Source organism: Tamandua tetradactyla, chromosome 14, assembly GCF_023851605.1.
Source record: "Tamandua tetradactyla isolate mTamTet1 chromosome 14, mTamTet1.pri, whole genome shotgun sequence".
NCBI classification, from domain to species: Eukaryota; Metazoa; Chordata; class Mammalia; order Pilosa; family Myrmecophagidae; genus Tamandua; species Tamandua tetradactyla.
The window spans coordinates 93,581,576-93,599,385 of record NC_135340.1 but is presented as its reverse complement, the minus strand read 5'-3'; the positions used below and the strand labels follow the sequence as shown (position 1 = coordinate 93,599,385).

The window sequence follows — 17,810 nt, the reverse complement described above, 5'->3', positions numbered from 1 at the left end:
TTTACTGCCTCTGAGGCATGGTCGTGATTAAATGGTATACTGAGCTGTTCCTGCGTAGATAGTGAAGAGTGGTACATAAGCAGAATAATCGTGTCTTGTTTCTCCAGAAGGGAATAGCTTCCTTCCACAATTTGGTCATCGTTAAATGAGAAAATAGGTAGAACACCTAGAATCACAAGAACTCGCTGGTAACATATTATCACTGTTTCCTCTTCCCCTTTCCTCCCCTATTATCGCTAACAGTGGGCAACATGGAAAGGTCCATAGTTAAATCCAGACCAATATTTTCACAAATACGTAGCTCTCCAACAAATAGTGCATAGCTGAAAGTACTGGGAAAGGCACTGTTACAGACAGGAATTGGAAATCATGGGCTACAGATCAAACCAGGCCTGTTGCCTGCTTTTGAAAAGAAACTTTGTTGGAACACAGCTACACCCCTTTGTGTGTTTTCTGTGGTTGCTTTAGTGCTACCTGTTTTCAGCTTCCACTCAAAACATTATCTCTACAAAAAAAGAGTTTTGAAACCTGCTTCCATCACCATAGGCTGAAGAAAATGCAGCCAGCACAGACAGCCGAGAGACCAACAGCGACACTCAGAGGAGGGATCCTGGGTTCTGGGGTCTCAGCAGGGTACCCAATGGATGGAAGCAGAACCTTTACACATATAAACTGATATAACTTCTGTCCTTTAAGATGTTTTCTGAGTAAAGGCATGCAGCAGACTCTAATACTTCACCAAACTCTGGTTCATTTTTCTCCCGGTTGCTCAGACAGATCACGTTTCCCAGACTTCCTTGAAGCTTTCATGGGGCCACGTGGCTGAGTACTAGCCAGCTGAGTAGAAGTAAGCTGTTCCCCATTCACCACTCCTCTATCCTCTTTCCCCTTCCATGGGTAGAACAGAGGGGAGCCAAGGCCTTGGTGGAGAGCAGCGCCAAAGAAATAGAAGAAGGAATCTGGGTTCCTGAGTCACTGCTTGGAGGAGAGGCTCCAACAAGAAAGCACTTGGACAGGACTTTTGAATGAGTGATAAAGCTTTATTGGGTTGAACTGTTGAAATTTGGGGGTCCTCTATTATAATAATTAGCCTATCATAACTAATAATGCATAAAGTGAAATGCCTAAAGCAAGAAGGGGAAATCCTTGCAAGAAAAATGCAGGGTACAGAAAAGAGATTTCAGGTAGGCTTAGAATTTTCCGTTGGCCTCATTGGTTAGTAACTCTCACTAGTCCCCACTGAAGCTTGCTAGAGACTCCACAAAGTCTTCTCATCTACCCCACGGACCTCAGGCACCACTGGATCTGCTGGGACAATGGTCCAAGCAAAAAAGGGTGCTGCCTCCATAGCCCAGGTCTGCCACAGAGCTTTTCTTACTCTGGACCCCACTGGAAACTGGCAGCCTTCACACTCACCTGATAAGTAGGTCAGTAACATATTCCAAAGTGTGCTACACACTGCCTCCAAGCTCCAAGGAGGCCTGTCAATTCTGTGGTTCTTTCTTAGTGGTCGGGGGATTAAAGTACAAAAACGTGTCCTTTACCATAGAGAGATTGTCCCATCCCTTTGGACTCCTGAGAAACTTCACCATTATTCCAGGCCCTTGGATCTAGATGGAATTTATCTCCCAATGTCTGACAGGTATGATTTCTAAGGCATCAGGGTTCGTACCACTTTTCTGCCCATCAGGTCCAGTTAGCGTGATGGCGCCCACACCACAGAGCAGCTTCATGATCTGTGAAATGTTGGGATAATCAAGATTCCTTCAGGCTATTTTGTCCCAGAGAGCAGAGAGTTTAACAGAGACCCATGGCAAGAGACTGCCTGTGTACCTCTTCTGTCCTTCTCATGGAGGTACAAACTGCTAGGCATCCTCCTAACTGATGGAGAAGTGAGAAGGACAAATTCACCAGCTCAGAGACTGTGTGTGACCTCCTTCGATGAGGGAGACCTCAGCCAGCCCAGCAGCTGTGCCTGGGACTCTCCTCCTTAGGCCTATGGGAGTTCATCCTCATCTGCCATGAGCCACCTGGTTTTTGAAAGAACTAAACAAGTGAATTCAACAGGGATTTGAGGGGTGATTTTATCTACCCTGGCCTGAAAAAGCCCACCACCATCTTTAAGATCGTGGTTGAAAGTGGGTCAGAATTACCTGGAGGACTTGTTAAAACAGATTGCTGTGCTCCACCCCAGAGTTCTGATACAACAGACTAAGGTTGGGGCCTCAGTACTCACATTTCTAGCAAGTCCCCAGGCGATGCTGATGCTGCTGGTTCAAACCACACTTAGAAAACCACTGCTCTAAGTCTTTGTTAAAGACACTTCTGTTTTCAGTTCCTTATCAGAGATATGGTATTGTTTCAGATATGCTATCTTGGCCAGGGAGTGGGGACAGTTTCAGAGGCTTTAGTTGGCACTTTCTACCATGACTTTTCTTATTCCAAGGTCAGGGAACCAATGGAAGGGTTCTGCCAGCTGCTAAGGAATATCCATCCTATTACACACTCAGGGACTGGAGATTTACACAATGTCTGTGGGCCCGATGGACACAGTGTACAGGCTTGGGCCAGGCCTCCATTCATCTCCTGGTTCCTCTCAGCCTCTATTCTGATAAATGGCTGCAGATCCTTTGGGAAAGACTGAAGGACTGTCTGTCTGTTGCACTCGCAGTGGCATTGCCTTCTTCAAGGGGGCCTGGTATCTGCTTTGATCAATGAGCTCTCAGTTTGTGATGTGGCTTTGATCTGCAAGCTGTCAGTAGGATTTTCCATACTGGCAACTGATGTCATCCTTCTGCTCCTCAGATCTTACATTTGTTTGTTTGTTTGTTTGTTCTATTAACTGAACGAAATTATACCTTCAACCATGGTGTGGGACGCCTTTGAGAGCCTGTTAAGCCCATGTATGCAGTCTGGAATGTGCAAGGAAGGAAATGTGTCCAGGGACAGCTCTCAGTCAATGGATGGAGTCTTGGTTGCAGGCAGTGGTGACCAAAAAAAAAAGTTAATGCATCTTCATTTTCATTTTAGCCACTTACATATTTTACTTTTCTTTGTCCCTCACCCCTGCTCTCCCCACATCTCCCAGATAAACTGTGTGTATGAAAGCTCTAATCCAGGCCAAGACAGTTATCAGCAAGACATAAGCAGCAGGTTTGCTTAGGGAACATGGGTAAGAAGGAAAAAAATGAACAAGGATGGAATTACAGTGAAATTAAGAGTTGGGGGCGGACCACGGTGGCTCAGCAGGCAAGAATGCTTACCTGCCATGCCAGAGGACCCAGGTTCGATTCCCAGTGTCTGCCCATGTTAAAAAAAAAAAAAAAAGAAGAGTTGGGCAGGGGAACAGGAGCCAAGGAAGCCAAGAAGGAGTGGTTAGAGAGATAAGGAGAAAATCAGGAAAGACATGTCATAGAAGTCAAGGAAGAAGAGAGCTTAGAGAGGGAATGGTCCATGACCTGTGTCAGTTGTTAAAGAGAAGTCAGGTGAGTTTAGACAGAGGTGAAAAGAATCTGCTGTGCTAGTTGAATAAGTGCACATTGGATCGTACAAGCAAGATGCAGGAGGTGCCCAGATTATAGTCAGCTAGGCACTGAATCGCATACGAGGCAGAATAGTATAAAATACAGAATACCTTTTAAAGATAGAGTGTAGACTACTTTTAAATAAAATGCAGCATAAGACGGTAGGAGGTAAAGAGGGGGTTGGAGTTGAAAAATTCTGATTTTGTTTTTAAAGGAAGAAAGTTGGTCATGTCTTTACTCCATGGGATTAGGGAGGGAGAGGTTGAAGACAGAGCAGAGCTAGTGAGCAGTTGACGGAGAGTGGACCCTGTGTGTAGACTGGGGGAGGGAATGAGATTGTGTTAGCGATGGGGGTAGCTTTGGAGAAAGAGGTGTACCTTGTGCACTGGTGAGAATAAAGCAGGCAAAAAGCAGGTTGCAAGTAAGTTTCTAGGTGGAGGAAGCAGGAAAGAGAAAGGTAGCTAAGAACACCCAGATATAACAAGCAAAACTCAGAGAAGAGGCTGAGGATGGGATCCCGAGCACACCTACAGGTGGGGGGGGGGACAGGAGGGGAAGAAGACCCAATAAAGGGGGCTGGGGTCAGACTGCAGCAGGGGGAGAACTGGCCCAATCTTTCAGAAGCCAGGAAAGGTATAAGTGTAAACGTTCAATAGTGTCAAATGAGATTGAAGATGGGATAAACATAGGAAAGGCGGAAGGAAAAGAAAACTGATAAGTTGTCAGTGACCTGAGAAACCCAACTGCAGCGTCCCTGGGGCAGCATCGGCCCTACCACGTTCATTCAACGTCTCCCTACTTATTCCAGAATAGCACTTTCTTCTCTACCACCTCGCACTTCAGTGACTGCATTTCCTCCCCCCTTTTCCCTGTTCCTGGTCCTATCTGATACCCAGAAACTGTATCCTCCAGCCTGATATTCCTCAGTCCTTCCCTGTCCTCCAGCCTGATATTTCTCAGTCCTTCCCTGTCCTCCAGCCTGATATTTCTCAGTCCTTCCCTGTCCGCATTCCACCCACTGTCCCTGTGTGGCCTCAACTGTCGCTCTCCTGGTTTTCCGGACTGTTATCACAAATACCACACAGTGCATTGGCTCAAACAACAAGCATGGTTTTGAGGCTAGAAGTCCCAAATCGAGTCATCTGCCAGACCTGCTTTCTGCTGGGGGTTGTGATATGGGACTGGCTACAGCCTGGGCTCGGGAACTTCGGGTTCCTTGGCTTGTGTCTCCGTCTCCCATCACAGGGTGAGGTCCTCTCCTTTCTGGCCTCTCCGATTTCTGGGTTCTCTCCATAAGGCCTCCAGCAATATGGGTTAGGACCCATCCTGACTCAGTGGGCCTCACCTTAGCCAAAAATACTCTTCAGAAGACCCTATTTCCAATACCCACGGGCGTGAGGACTAACATTGAGAACATGTCTGAGTCAGGTTCCATCATTCAGCTTACAATCCATGACCAGGTTTTCTTTTTCCTCTCTTCCTCCCCCTCCCTCTCCTCCTCCTTCTCTTTCTCCTCCTCCTTTTTCTTCCTCTTTTCCTTTTTAAAAAATTATTTTTTCAGGCAGGCCACAGTGGCTCAGTGGCAGAGTTCTTGCCTGCCATGCTGGAGACCCAGGTTCAATTCCCGGTGCCTGCCCATGCAAAAAAAAAAAATTTGTTTTTCATGTCAGCATACAGGGCCCTGACTAACTTCTCCAGTCTCATCTCTGGCCTTTATGCTTTAGTCTAGAGCCTGCAAACCAGAGAACAGGAAGCCAAATTTATCCTGAAGACATGTTTTATTAGGCCCACAAAATAATGACCCTTTGGTGTTTAAACTTATTAAAAATTCATTACCAATATTTGAAAATATAGAGATTTGCCATCATAGTGCAGTGCAGTGCCAGTCTCCACCTCACCCTAGTGAGCTCCTCATGCCTGGCTGGTCCTGTGTCTCCTTTGACAGCCTGCTTCATTCTGTCATTTTCCCCACCTGGCCTCTGTAGACATCTGAGTTTACAACCCTTGCTGCTAGATTAATGAGGAGATTCTAGTTCCCAGGATTTGTCCTGATCTCTCTTGCCTCCAGGCTTTTACCAATCTGCCACAACTCCATGTCGAACACCAGTCCAGCCCCTGTCTTAGCTGCAGACCATGCACCCAAACGCCTACCACACATCCTCATCTCAGGAGAAGGGGGCTGGAGAAGACACCAGTGTACGGATTAAAATGTAAGAAAATTCTGGAAAGTAATAGGGCCTTGAAGAAAATAGAAGCAGGGTAAGGGGATAGAAAATGGGTGAAAGAATGGAGTCAGTGTTTGAGATAAAGTATTGGCCAAGATGGTGACACATGGGCAGAATTCTGAATGATGAGGAGTCAGCCTGGGGAAGGTACGTGGGGAGAGTTTCCTGGGAGTAGGAGCAGCCTAAGAGAAGTCTATGAGTTGCAATGAGCTCAGTGAGTTCAAGTCAGAAAGGAAACCAGAATGGCAAGATGGATGGACAGTGGGATGGGGAGAGGTGTAAGAGGGCAGTGGCCAGCTCAGGCAGCACCTTCTGGCCTTGCTCCAAACTCACTTTTAAGTGTATTGACAAGACATTGGAGGATTTTGAGCATGGGGTTGTTATAATACGGTTTGTGCTTTTAAAAGATCACTTGCTGCTATGTGAAGAATGAAGTGGAAGGACAAAAATGGAAACAGGACCAGTAAACATGCAGTTCCATTTGTTCAGATGCTTAGATTAAGGGGCAGCCACGGAAATGGGGAAAAGTGGGGTGCCTCAGGAACACTGGATCTTGCTGCAGGATTGATGTGAAGGAGGAAAAAGAACGGAATCAAGATTTCTGGACTAGTCAGCTGGATAGATGGAATGGGACTGTTCAATAAGATGGGGCATTCTGGTGCAGGAACAGATTGGGGAAAATAATGAGCTTAGCTTTGGTTAGTAGAAGTAGTGGCTGTGGTAGCAGAAACAGAAGAAAACAAGGGCATATACAAAAAAACTTCAAAGCTCCTATAGTGTCTTCAGAGAGACATTATTTTCATAGCATACTTTAAAATTAGAGCATATATACTGAGTTGTTGAGGAACTTTTATTGTTTTAATTGCTGATAGGAAGTCAGTGTAATGAAACCTAACGTCCTACTGTAAGAGATGAAAAAAACCCAGCTTGCATATTGAACAGGTCATTTCGGCCTTCTTTATCATTATTACATTCTCTCCCCACACCTGACTAGTGTTAAGCTTTCTCCACAAACTCTGAGTAGTCATTCGATGACCTCGCTGTCCAGCACAGTGGGTGCTAGCCAGACCTGGCTGCTGAGAACTTGAAATGTGGCCTGTCCAAGTTGAGATGTGCTGAAGGTGTAGAGTATATACTGTATTTCAAAGACTTAAAGAACAAAAAGAATATAAAAGATCTCATTAATTGATTACAGGTTAAAAATAATATTTTTTATATATTGGGTTAAATAAAATATAATATTAAAATTAATTTTACCTCTTTAATACAGCTTACTAGTACATTTAAAATTATCTATGTGACTTCTTTTGTATCTCTATGGGACAGCACTGCTATATAAGTTGAAATTGTTTCAGAGAATAAGGCATTGCTTTCAAACAATTATTATGATATTTCCATTGGATTTATTAGGAGCTTCTTACCTGGTAAGTTTTATTTTGGTCCATGAAGTTCCTGCATGTGGAAAGATTGCATGAATTAAATGATTAGTAGTATTTTTCTAATTGGTAGAAGATGGATAAGGTTGGAATGTGTGTAATTTTTAATAGGCAAGTCAGGTTGGGTTTGTATTCAACTACACTTCCCAGAAAAACTGTGTAATAATGAAATGGCCAAAGAGTGATTTATTTTTTGTACGCAATAACTCATGCAAAGTTGCTGGTCTTTGTTCAACAGCTCAAAGAGGAAAGGATGGAGCCTCTGGGTGTCTCTTGGACTCTGCCTCATAGTCACTAGAAGGTGCCTGTGGCTCCAGCCAAAAGTTTGCATCTCATTGAAGAAGTTTTCCCAGTGTCCCACCCACTGACTCCCTTTTACATATCACTGGCTTAGAACTATGTCTTGTGACTGCTCTAATTTACAATGGAGGCAAAGAAATGCGGATTTTTCACTAAGTAGCTAGACATTCCTGCCACAACAAACTTGGAAGTCTCCATTATCCTGCCAAAGGTGTCTTTCACTGGGAAACATTCACTGGATGATTGTAACTATTATCCCACCACATCCTTTATCATGCATGCAAGGGAGAGAAGCTCCAGGAAAAAGATTCGGAACCATGAGATATCAGGTCTACAAGTTCCAACCTCTAAACATACCAGGTAGATTTGCTCTAAATCATACTTACATTTTCAAACGAGTCTTTCAAAGTAACGAAGTCTAACAAAGTAATTATCATGCACTTTAGATATACCATGGACAGAGATGCATTGCAGATTCACTGGAGGTGAAGTATTTCACCTAATGCCAAGAAAAAGTCAGGTCGCTGTTCAAAAATATCTGTCCAGCAACTATAGGGCTTTATACTGGGCATTCAGGATGCCAAATGGGAAAAAAGTGCCTGGCTTTCAGAGTGCTCCTGGGCTAGTGGGGAGACATGTGACATTCCCAAATATTTGACATAATATTCAGTATGTTGGTTGCAATAAATTTGGGATTGTAACTGTCACAGAGGGGCCAGGAAGAGCTGATTGTACACATAATTACATGCCACTGATAACACAATCACATTCAGTGTGGTGGTGTGTACCAGGCATTGTGCTGCCACGTTGCTCCTCAAACCACCTTGGAGGGAGCAGGGGTCACTGGGCCCATTTTACCACTGAGGCATCTAAGACTCGCAGGCACACGCTCCTTCTCCTTCACAGCTCTTTTCACGGTAGTAATTAGATAACTGCGTGATGGTCTGTTGACGGTCCCTCCTCCTCCTAGAGGACTTTTGGGGGGTCCCCAAAAGTTGTGTTCCTGGGACCTGTGTCTCCAGGGCCTGGCGCGGTGAGGGGCACAGAGTGGGCGCTCACAGTTTTCTGTCCAGTGAATCCCTTGATGCTTAGCTCCAGGGTGGCAGGTGCGTTTCGCTGAGCTGAAACTCTAGCTGATGGATAGGGTCCGCTTGCAGAGCTGGGCAGAGAGGTGTCTGGGGCTGCAACCTGACTGAGAGTCCCAGGAAAAGGCCTAAGATTCATGAATGAAATCATGCGGGGTGTGAGAATAGGGGCTGGGACCACATGTGCTATGAAGCTGCCGGCCTTGAATAAGATTTAATGGGTCGGGTCAGGAAATCTACGTACTATGCTGCTTCTAGATTAATCATAGTAGCTGCCCAACACTAAACACCTAGCAAATACACAGTTGCCCTAAGTAATGGATTTCATCTTGCGGTAATGGTCAGACACTAAAAGCTCATTTGGTCAATAAAGATCATCCCCCAAATGTGCCCATTCAAAGTAAAAAAATTCCCCTGATAATAGCTCATTGTGACTAATTGGCCAATCTGGAATTCAGAGATTGGACTGGGGGGCACCCAAAGTCTCTGTGGAAACTGCATCAGATTCTACTCCCAGGGATGTTTGATAATTTTTAATTTATTTCCTCACCGTCCAAATGGAAACAGGGCTACTTCTCAGCCTTCTGGAGACACTGTGAAGATATGCGACACACAGGTACCGGTAAAGTAGGTGACCCAAGCTGAAGGGCTTGCTCACCACAAACAAGTGCGAATTCATAAATCCCCATTCCTGCCAGCCCATCCATCTTGGCTTCCCCTGTCCATTTACTTACCATCACTTATTTTTAATCAGGAAATAAGTTACCTCAGCTCGGAGGGTTTGTTAAAGATCTGATAGAAAGTATGACTGAAAGAGATCAGGTGTGGGGTATGAAAAATGTATTTCCTGACAGCAAACAAGGTACCCAGATTGCTCAAGCCCAGGCTATTTTCACTTCTCCTTGGCTCCTGCCACTCGCTGCCTTTATTCCATCGAGGCAGTTGGGAGTGAATTGATGACATTCTCTTTCCCTTCAAGGCCTTATGCATGGAATTGTCGCAGTCAGCTCCTTTGGTGAAGCAGCCAAAAACAAAACAAAACCCTGAGAAAAAGAATATCAGTAAGTGAGGTAAAAAAACAGACTCATAACTGGGGATTTGGGTGTCCACATGTCTCAATGCACACGTCTTCTCACATGGCTGGTACAGTTTACTCCACCCGCAGTGCACACAGCAAAGAATGGTTGATAAGCGGAATGCATCTGGGTTTGAAAGTACCAACAAATCACTGTTTATGAGAAGGATTTGTTTCAAATGAGGCAGCCATTAAACCTAGTTCTTTTCCTGGCACCATGTTTCAAAAATAATCATGATTTTGTACTAACCTTTTGCATTTCTATTAGTCAAAAAAAAAAAAAAAAAAAAAACCCAACCCTATCCCTAGCCCCCAGCCCACAAAACTGTCATAAAGCTTGTTAATTCCAAAGCAGGCCCTGAGAAGGTCCAAAGAGGCAGAGGGAAAGTAAAACTTTGAATGCATGGAAAGGATTTCAACTTTGTCCTGCAGCCCCTGAAGAACATTAGAGTGCTTTGAATGTGGAAGTAAAGTGAGTGGATTTACAAATTGATGAAAATTACATCGATGATGATGTGGAGGCAGAATTTGAGGAGAGGAGCTAGACATTCAGTCCAAAGGAGCTTGTGGCGGTGGCTGAGGCAGCCAGGCTGCAGTGAGGTTGCAGGGCAGGGGAGGGCCGGGAGGGCAGAGATGGTGCTGGAGGGAGCGGAGGCCTCAGCAGAGCATGAAATAAAGTGGACAATTGAGTGGAGACTAAGGATGGAGAAGAAAGAATGGGGGCACAGGAGGAAGAGTCAGGGGCCTGACAAACACTGGCAACGTGAGGCAACCAGAAGGCAAATCAGTTTGCATGTAAGAGCAACTCAAATTGAAACTTTGCAGTCTTCTCAAAGTATAAAATGAAACTTCTGTTTTGAAGCAAGAGAACATCTTACATTTCTCCACCTGCCGGAGAAAGCACAAGTACACAGATGGGGGAGCATCTGTGCTCCCCATGTCCATTGCAACTGGACATTCCAGTTCGATCCTCTGGTCCCGCACAGCCCTGACAAAATGACGTGGCTCCTCATCTGAGTAATTCACCCTTAAGATAACTTTTTAGAAGACAAGAAAATCTGCTATCGAGGAAATACCATATAAAGCAAATTCCCTGCCCTATCCTGAAGTTAATTCAAAGAGTAGAAAAATACTTATTTTATCTTACAATGTTAATTCCTGGGCGGGCCACGGTGGCTCGGTGGGCAGAGACCTGGGTTCAAATCCCGATGCCTGACCATGCAAAAAATGAAAAAAGTAATCCCTGTATTTTCACATACAATGTTGTAAGAGTCTAATTTGATTTTTCATTTATATATTTTTTAATTTATTGAATTTATCTCACCAGTTTGAAATGCTCTTTATCAGGTGTGAAATTGCATACACTAACACCATTTCTGGACTTTATCGCCTACTATTGTGTTTTTTAATTATTGCAGATTTAGAAGTAATGTCTAAGAGGGAAATATAAGCCTCACTTGATTCTGGGAAAATAAGATCAGAAATCTGAATCTCTCCTTTAAGTGCGGTGACCAGCTTCTTTGCAGCATAATGCTGTCAAGCAAGTTTGAGGGCTACCGAAAAAAAAATCTTTGCTAGGAGACAATTTTTACTAACTAACTAACTAACTAACAATATTTTCTTCAAGAAAATATGAATACTTCTAGTGCCAATAAATTCAATACTTTATTTTTCTTTGGTAGATATTAAAGACCCTTTATGATTTCGTTGTTTTGAATGCTTTTGAAATATTATTCAAATAATTACATAAGTTAAAATAGGAGGTTAGTGTGAAAATTAAAAATTGATTTAAAATTGTCAGCTGGTATAAAAGATTTATCAGTAACCTTATTGAAAATTTTTTAAGGTTGCGTTATACAGTAGAACCTCATTTTACATCAGTTACCACGTGTGAATTCATTTATACATGATTGGAAGTCAAAAAAAATAAAGGCAGAGAGAGAAGTAAGATTTAAAAAAAATATTTCTATGATTAATTTTGTTTATTATAATTACTAGAATGTTTATTTGCCTAATTTATAAAAATGTTTGATAAGTATGTCTGTGTTTAAAAATACTCGTTCAATAATGGGGTTTTCGCTATTATGTGTGATTTTCAACTTATGTAAAGGGTCTTGGAACTTATTGTTCATGTAAAATGAGGTCCTACTGATACTAAAAAAAAAAACTACACAAACTAAAATTGTATTGAGATTTTTGAATGAATAATTTGCTTGCTCATCTTCTTAGCACACTACAATTTTTAATGAAAGGTTACCTGGAAACCCACAAAAATTATGTGGGGGGGATTTGTTAACTTTATTTTCTACAGGTGCATCTGGAAGAAACTCTGCATGTTCTGTCAGGTCTTATTTTGTTTTTTGTGTTTTGTGGGTTTTTTTTGCATGGGCAGGTTCCAGGACTTGAACCTAGGTCTCAGGCATGGCACGCGAGAACTCTGCCACTGAGCCACTGTTGCACCGCCCTCTGCCAGGTTTTTTAATATCTTACCAACAAAGGCACGGACTTCCTTTTTCCCAAGCCATCTTTTCAAAGATGTTTAGCAAATAGTTATGGGAGATAAAGAGACTGTCTCTTTCCAAAGCACAGGGCAAGATCCGTTAGTCCCTGGTCTAATAAAGACAGTACCTTTCTCTGGGGCAAAGGTCAGGCAGATTACTGTCCCTTATAAAAGAATTGGGTTCTCTAAGTTTGGGGCTCCTCAAACTACAAGTGCACTATGTGCACTGCTGGCCCCTCAACGTCACTCCTTTAGGTCTCAGGGGCAAAAGGAATGAATGCAAACAGAAAGTTCATGCTATTTGCTGTGCTGTGCATTCCTTGTCTCTGGATCAGAGTCTCTGTGTTTTCCACCAGCATCCCTAGGGTTGTGGCAGGCTAATTTACTTGCTAGCTTGCAAGTAAACTCAAGTCTCTGATCTTTTTTTACAGTTGTGGACTGTAAACTTCAACATTTACTAATACAAGAGCTCCACACTCCATTTTTCTTATTTTAAAGCCTTTTCATGCCTACTCTCATTTGTTTACCCTTCCAAATGAATTTTAGAATCTTTCCTCCCCAATTCTTTGGAATTTGTATTAGAAGCATTCAATTTCTAAATTAATTTACTGAGAATTGGCATCTTTTATAAAAGTCTTCTCCTCTGGGAATATGGCTTATCTATTCATTTATTTAAATCTTATTTTATATTCTCCTGTGATATTTTGCCATTTTCTTCCTTCAGTACCTACACATTTTGGTTAAATGTATTTGTAGTTATGTTTTTTGTTTGTTTACTTTGGAGAATGGAATTATTTTTTCATTCCAATTTTTAACTAGTCAATGCTGGCTTGAGAGAAAAACATGTGTGTACATTTATTTTATAGCAATCTCACTAAGTTCTTACAATTCTACCAAGTTAGGCAATCAAAACATCTGTAAATATTTTCTTTTACTTTCCAATGTGCATCCCTGTTATGTATTCTATAGTCATAGTTTTAGGCAGACTTTCTAAAAAAAAAATTAAATAAATAATAATGGCAGGCATCCCTAACCCTGATTTTCATCAAAAAACACTATTCTTTTATTATTATTTATATACTGGCTCTGGATTTGAAACAGATTTTTTCTCATATTAATAAAGCACCCTTTTCCCTTTAAATTATTACAAGCTTTTATTAGGAATGAATCTTGAATCTTATGAAAGGCCTTCTTGACAGCTGTTTAGAACATTGTTTCCTAAACCACATTCTGTAGAATATGCTGCTGCATGGAATAAAGACATCAAATAAGTTTGGGAAATGCTATGACCACTTCAGAACTCACAATGCATATTGTCATATTAAAGTTTTTGTTTGTTTGTTTGTTTTGTTTTTCGCACGGGCAGGTACTGGAAATCGAACCTGGGTCTCCGGCATGGCGGGCGAGAGCTCTGCCACTGAGCCACCATCACACCACCCTGTCACACTGAAGTTTTAAACCCAGTTTCCCAAAGTTACTTAAGCATGGATTGTAACCTTTCTCAGACCTTGCCTTTCTCATAATGCCTTATTGTTACCTTCACATATAAATAAGTTAGCACATAATAGAATCCTTTCCTCTAAATTTTGGCCAGTGCATTGTCTCTTGTTATTCAGTAGTGGAAAGGAGTGGACGGAACCATTTCTCTCCCTTTTATGAAAATTATTTTTTTTCTTCTTTGTATCCATGTAAGAATTTTGTCATGATTGAAGTTCAGAATTTCACCAGGATATGTGTACATAGAGGCCCTTTCAATGTGCATTGGAGTGAATTATGATGTCTTTGAATGTTCTATTTAATTTCGTCTAGTCTCTTTCAGACTATCAAATATCCCTATTTAGATATCTGTTGTCTCTGTTTTATTTTCATTATTTTCTCTCTGGTTTCTCTGAAGTTTCTTCCACATTATGAATTTAATGTTCTGTATTCTGCTTATTATTCTTTCTGATTTCACTGTCTCAGCAATACTTTTATTTTATACTATCTTCTGAACTTTTCAAACTTTTTGCTCTCCTGTCCCTTATCTTATCAGCTTAGCTTCTCAGCTTGTTTCATAGACTTACGCAGTCATTAAATGGCATCTAACACTTTAACTTCTGTGTAAAAGATCAGGGAAGTAATACGGAGTGGTAGAGAGTTTGGCAAACTGCAGTACACGTGCCTCATCTGTGTGTTCAAGCCAGCTCCAGCCAGGGGCCCTGGTGTTGCCACAACTGGTCTTTTTTCCAAGTTGCCATATCTGATCTTTTTTCCCAAGAAAATCCAGAAATGTGGATTTTTAAGTGTAAAACCTATTGCTTTCCGAAAGGCAGCGGCATGGTACTTTTCTGATGTTTAGGGTCACGGCACTCTGAAGAATCCTAATTGGCATCAGGTTTTAGAGAAAATAACATGAATTCAATCAGGGGCATATTAAGTTAAAAATTAACAGGTGAACATGGTATGTGAATGTACAATATATACCAAAAAAAATAAATAATTAAAAAAAATCACCGGGTGAGGGCAGCACTGGGGGTGCGGTAAAGGGGGCCTCTCACTTACCCCAGGAGGCCGTGAGAGGCCCAGAGGCCGGCTCAAAGGCGCATGCTCACGGCGCCAGCTGGCGGCTGGGCTGCAGGGGAAGCTGGTGTCTCGCTCCCGCCATGGAGGGCATGGACAGGGACCCAGACCCTGAGCTGATGCAGAAGTTCGGCGACCTGGACCCCACCCACGAGGCTGTGCTCATCTTGGGTTCCAGCGGTTGCCGGGTGTCCAGCTCAACCTGGCCAGTTGCTCCTTCTTCCTGCACATGACCAAGTGGAACCTGCAAGCAGAAATCGGTGCCTGTTAGAGGGCCCAGACATCAGCGTGCCCTCTATGTTCTTTGTTGAAGATGTCATCACAGGAGAAGGGGAATCCATACCTACTGATACACAGTTTATAAAATTATGGCAGATCCAGAATTCTGGCCCGCAGGGTTTTGTCTTAAATATGTCGGGAAAGACCAATTTGGACATGTGAGCATGGTGACGGTGAGATCGCTAGAGCCCCAAGAGATTGCAGAAGTCAGCATCCAGATGCATGACCCCAGCAAGATCAGGAAAGAATCAGGGACGGTGGTGGGTGTGTACTGCTACAGGACTCTGCTGCAGAGATGTCATCTGGGAGATGCTCAGCATGGAGGTGGGTGGACTTCTAGGAGTAACGCAGCAGCTGTCATCTTTCAAAATGGAGTTCAACACACAGCCACGTCGCAAGGTAGAAGCAAACTTCAGCCCGTTTGCTTCTCCCCAAAAGAGTTGGCAATCAGATGAAAACAACCTAAAAGACCCTGGGGGTTCCAACTCAATCAGAAGAAACACATGGGCTCCTTCTCCTGACCCAACTGAGCAAGGTCAGAATAGACTCATGGAACTCTGTGACTCTGTCCCCCCGCTGTCACTCAAACAACGTATCAGTAGTGACTTACAGAAAGGTAGGTGCCCTTGGAGAAGGAGAGAAGGGCTAGGAGGTGGGCTGGGATTTGTGATGCCCCTTCATGGCAAACCTAGAAGGCTAAATGCTATGCTCTGGAGCAGGTTCTTTAAGACTGCTCAGGTCTTGGGCAGCTGGCTCCAACACAGAAACTGCCCCTTCTTTCCTCCCCTCTCCCCCAACTCTTCACATCCTATGGATGTTGTTTCATCCACCTTTATAATTGACTCCTGTCTCTCTGCCCTGGTTTGGGCATTAAAAGAATGAAGTTCTTCTTTGCCTTTTGTATTCCCAAAATGAAAGCCAGAATATCAGCAGCTATGCTTCCAGTGAAAATGTATACTAAGCTTAGAGCAACAGTTCCCAGAAACCTTTGCAGCTTGTTCCTACTTGCTATTTTTGGCTTTGGGAAGGTTTTTCTTTTTTTATTGAGGAAAAGGCAAGCTCATTGATTTGCCCTCGGTATTATTGCTGGGTTTTCCCTTACCCTCTGTGCCTGCCTTCCTGCAGCTGTCTTTTCAGTCTGTCGTGGCCCACAGCCTCCTTCCCCGCCACCCAGAGGGGACCAAGTGACATTGGGAGGAAGGAAAGAGATGTTTTTTGAGTTAACCATTATTCTAAATTTCCTAGTTTCTGCAAGACACTCTTGTAGGTATTTGCTTTCTTTATCTAGCGAATTAAACAGTGTCTTCCACACTCTGCTAAGCTGGTGGTGGCTCCTGGCTATTTGCTTTTGGCTTGTTGCATAAAGCTCTGGTTTGAGAGCTCCCAGTGGTTGGCGGTTCATGTGGCAGGACCCAGCAAACATCCCTGTGCCTCCGTCTTGATTAATAATGCAGTGACCTTAGCCCCAGCATCCCACCTAATTTAATCAGATAAACTGTTGGTTCTGTTCTGGCTTCACGCTGGCCTTTACATCCAAAATGAAAAAAATAACGTTGATGTTTGATGGACAAGTTACTTTGTTGTAAGAATGGTGTTTTTTCTGCTCGGAGGATTCTACGTGGTCTAGATCAAGAGGCATACTGAGAAAAGAAACCTGGCAGAGTAAGTCCTCTTTTTCCATGCGTCCAGCAGAGGCTCCATTCAGCAGTATATAATAAAGCATTAATTTATTAATTGAGTAGACAGTCATTATAAAGGATCGTGTGGCATCCTGTTAGTTTTCCAGGATATGAGAGAAGCAAATTTGCAAGGTAGTCAATTGCACGTATCTCAGACTTTTCACATATTAATACTCTAATAAAAGGTTTCCTCTAAGCCCCTAAAAAAAAAAATTAACAGGTGAAATTTTCCATCAGCAGTTAGAAATGCGTGCCTGGTAAATGCTTTTGCATTGTTCTAAACAATGAAAACCCTCCAGGAGGCTATCCAGAGCCCCAGTCCCCGAGGTGTGTTTCTGACACATCAGTCCCCTCCCGTGGCTGCAAACATTTCCTATGTTCCCGGCTCTGGGCTGAGCAAGGTGATGCATCGCTTCATTTAAACTCGTGCACGCCACACCTAAACTTAGGTAGCATTATCATTTAGGAGGAGTAAAAGAGACAATCAGAGATATTACTAGGTTCAAGGTCGACTCCGATTTTAGGAACACGTGGACTAGACTGAGGAAATAGCATTACGCTCAGTCAGGAATCACAGGTCAGAGGGGCACACACAGCACGTGTGAACATACTGAACGCTAGTTGGCATCTTCAAGCACTATCAGGTACAACCAGGTGTTTTGGGCATCGCTTTAACAATGGGGCCTGGTATAGGCACCATCAAGGAAAGAAAAGGGAAGCCCCATGCCAGTTGAAAGGATCATGTGCCCTAGAAAAGCCACGTTTTAATCCTGAACCCATCCTGGGGAGGCAACTCTTTCTTTTTTTTTTTTATTAATTAAAGAAAAAAAGAAATTAACACAACATTTAGAAATCATTCCATTCTACATATGCAATCAGTAATTCTTAACATCGTCCCATAGATGCATGATCATCATTTCTTAGTACATTTGCATCGATTTAGGAAAAGAACTAGCAAAACAACAGAAAAAGATATAGAATGTTAATATAGAGAAAAAAATAAAAATAATAATAATAGTAAAAAAAAGACACAAACAAACAAACAGACAAACAAAAAAAAACCTATAGCTCAGATGCAGCTTCATTCAGTGTTTTAACATGATTACTTTACAATTAGGTATTATTGTGCTGCCCATTTTTGAGTTTTT

General features: G+C 42.7%; 1 pseudogene; it reads left to right on the top strand.

The window, feature by feature from the left end:
• Nucleotides 1–14,787: 14,787 nt before the first annotated feature.
• On the top strand, nt 14,788–15,632 carry LOC143655518 (protein ILRUN pseudogene; annotated as a pseudogene).
• The last annotated feature ends 2,178 nt before the right edge of the window (nt 15,633–17,810 follow it).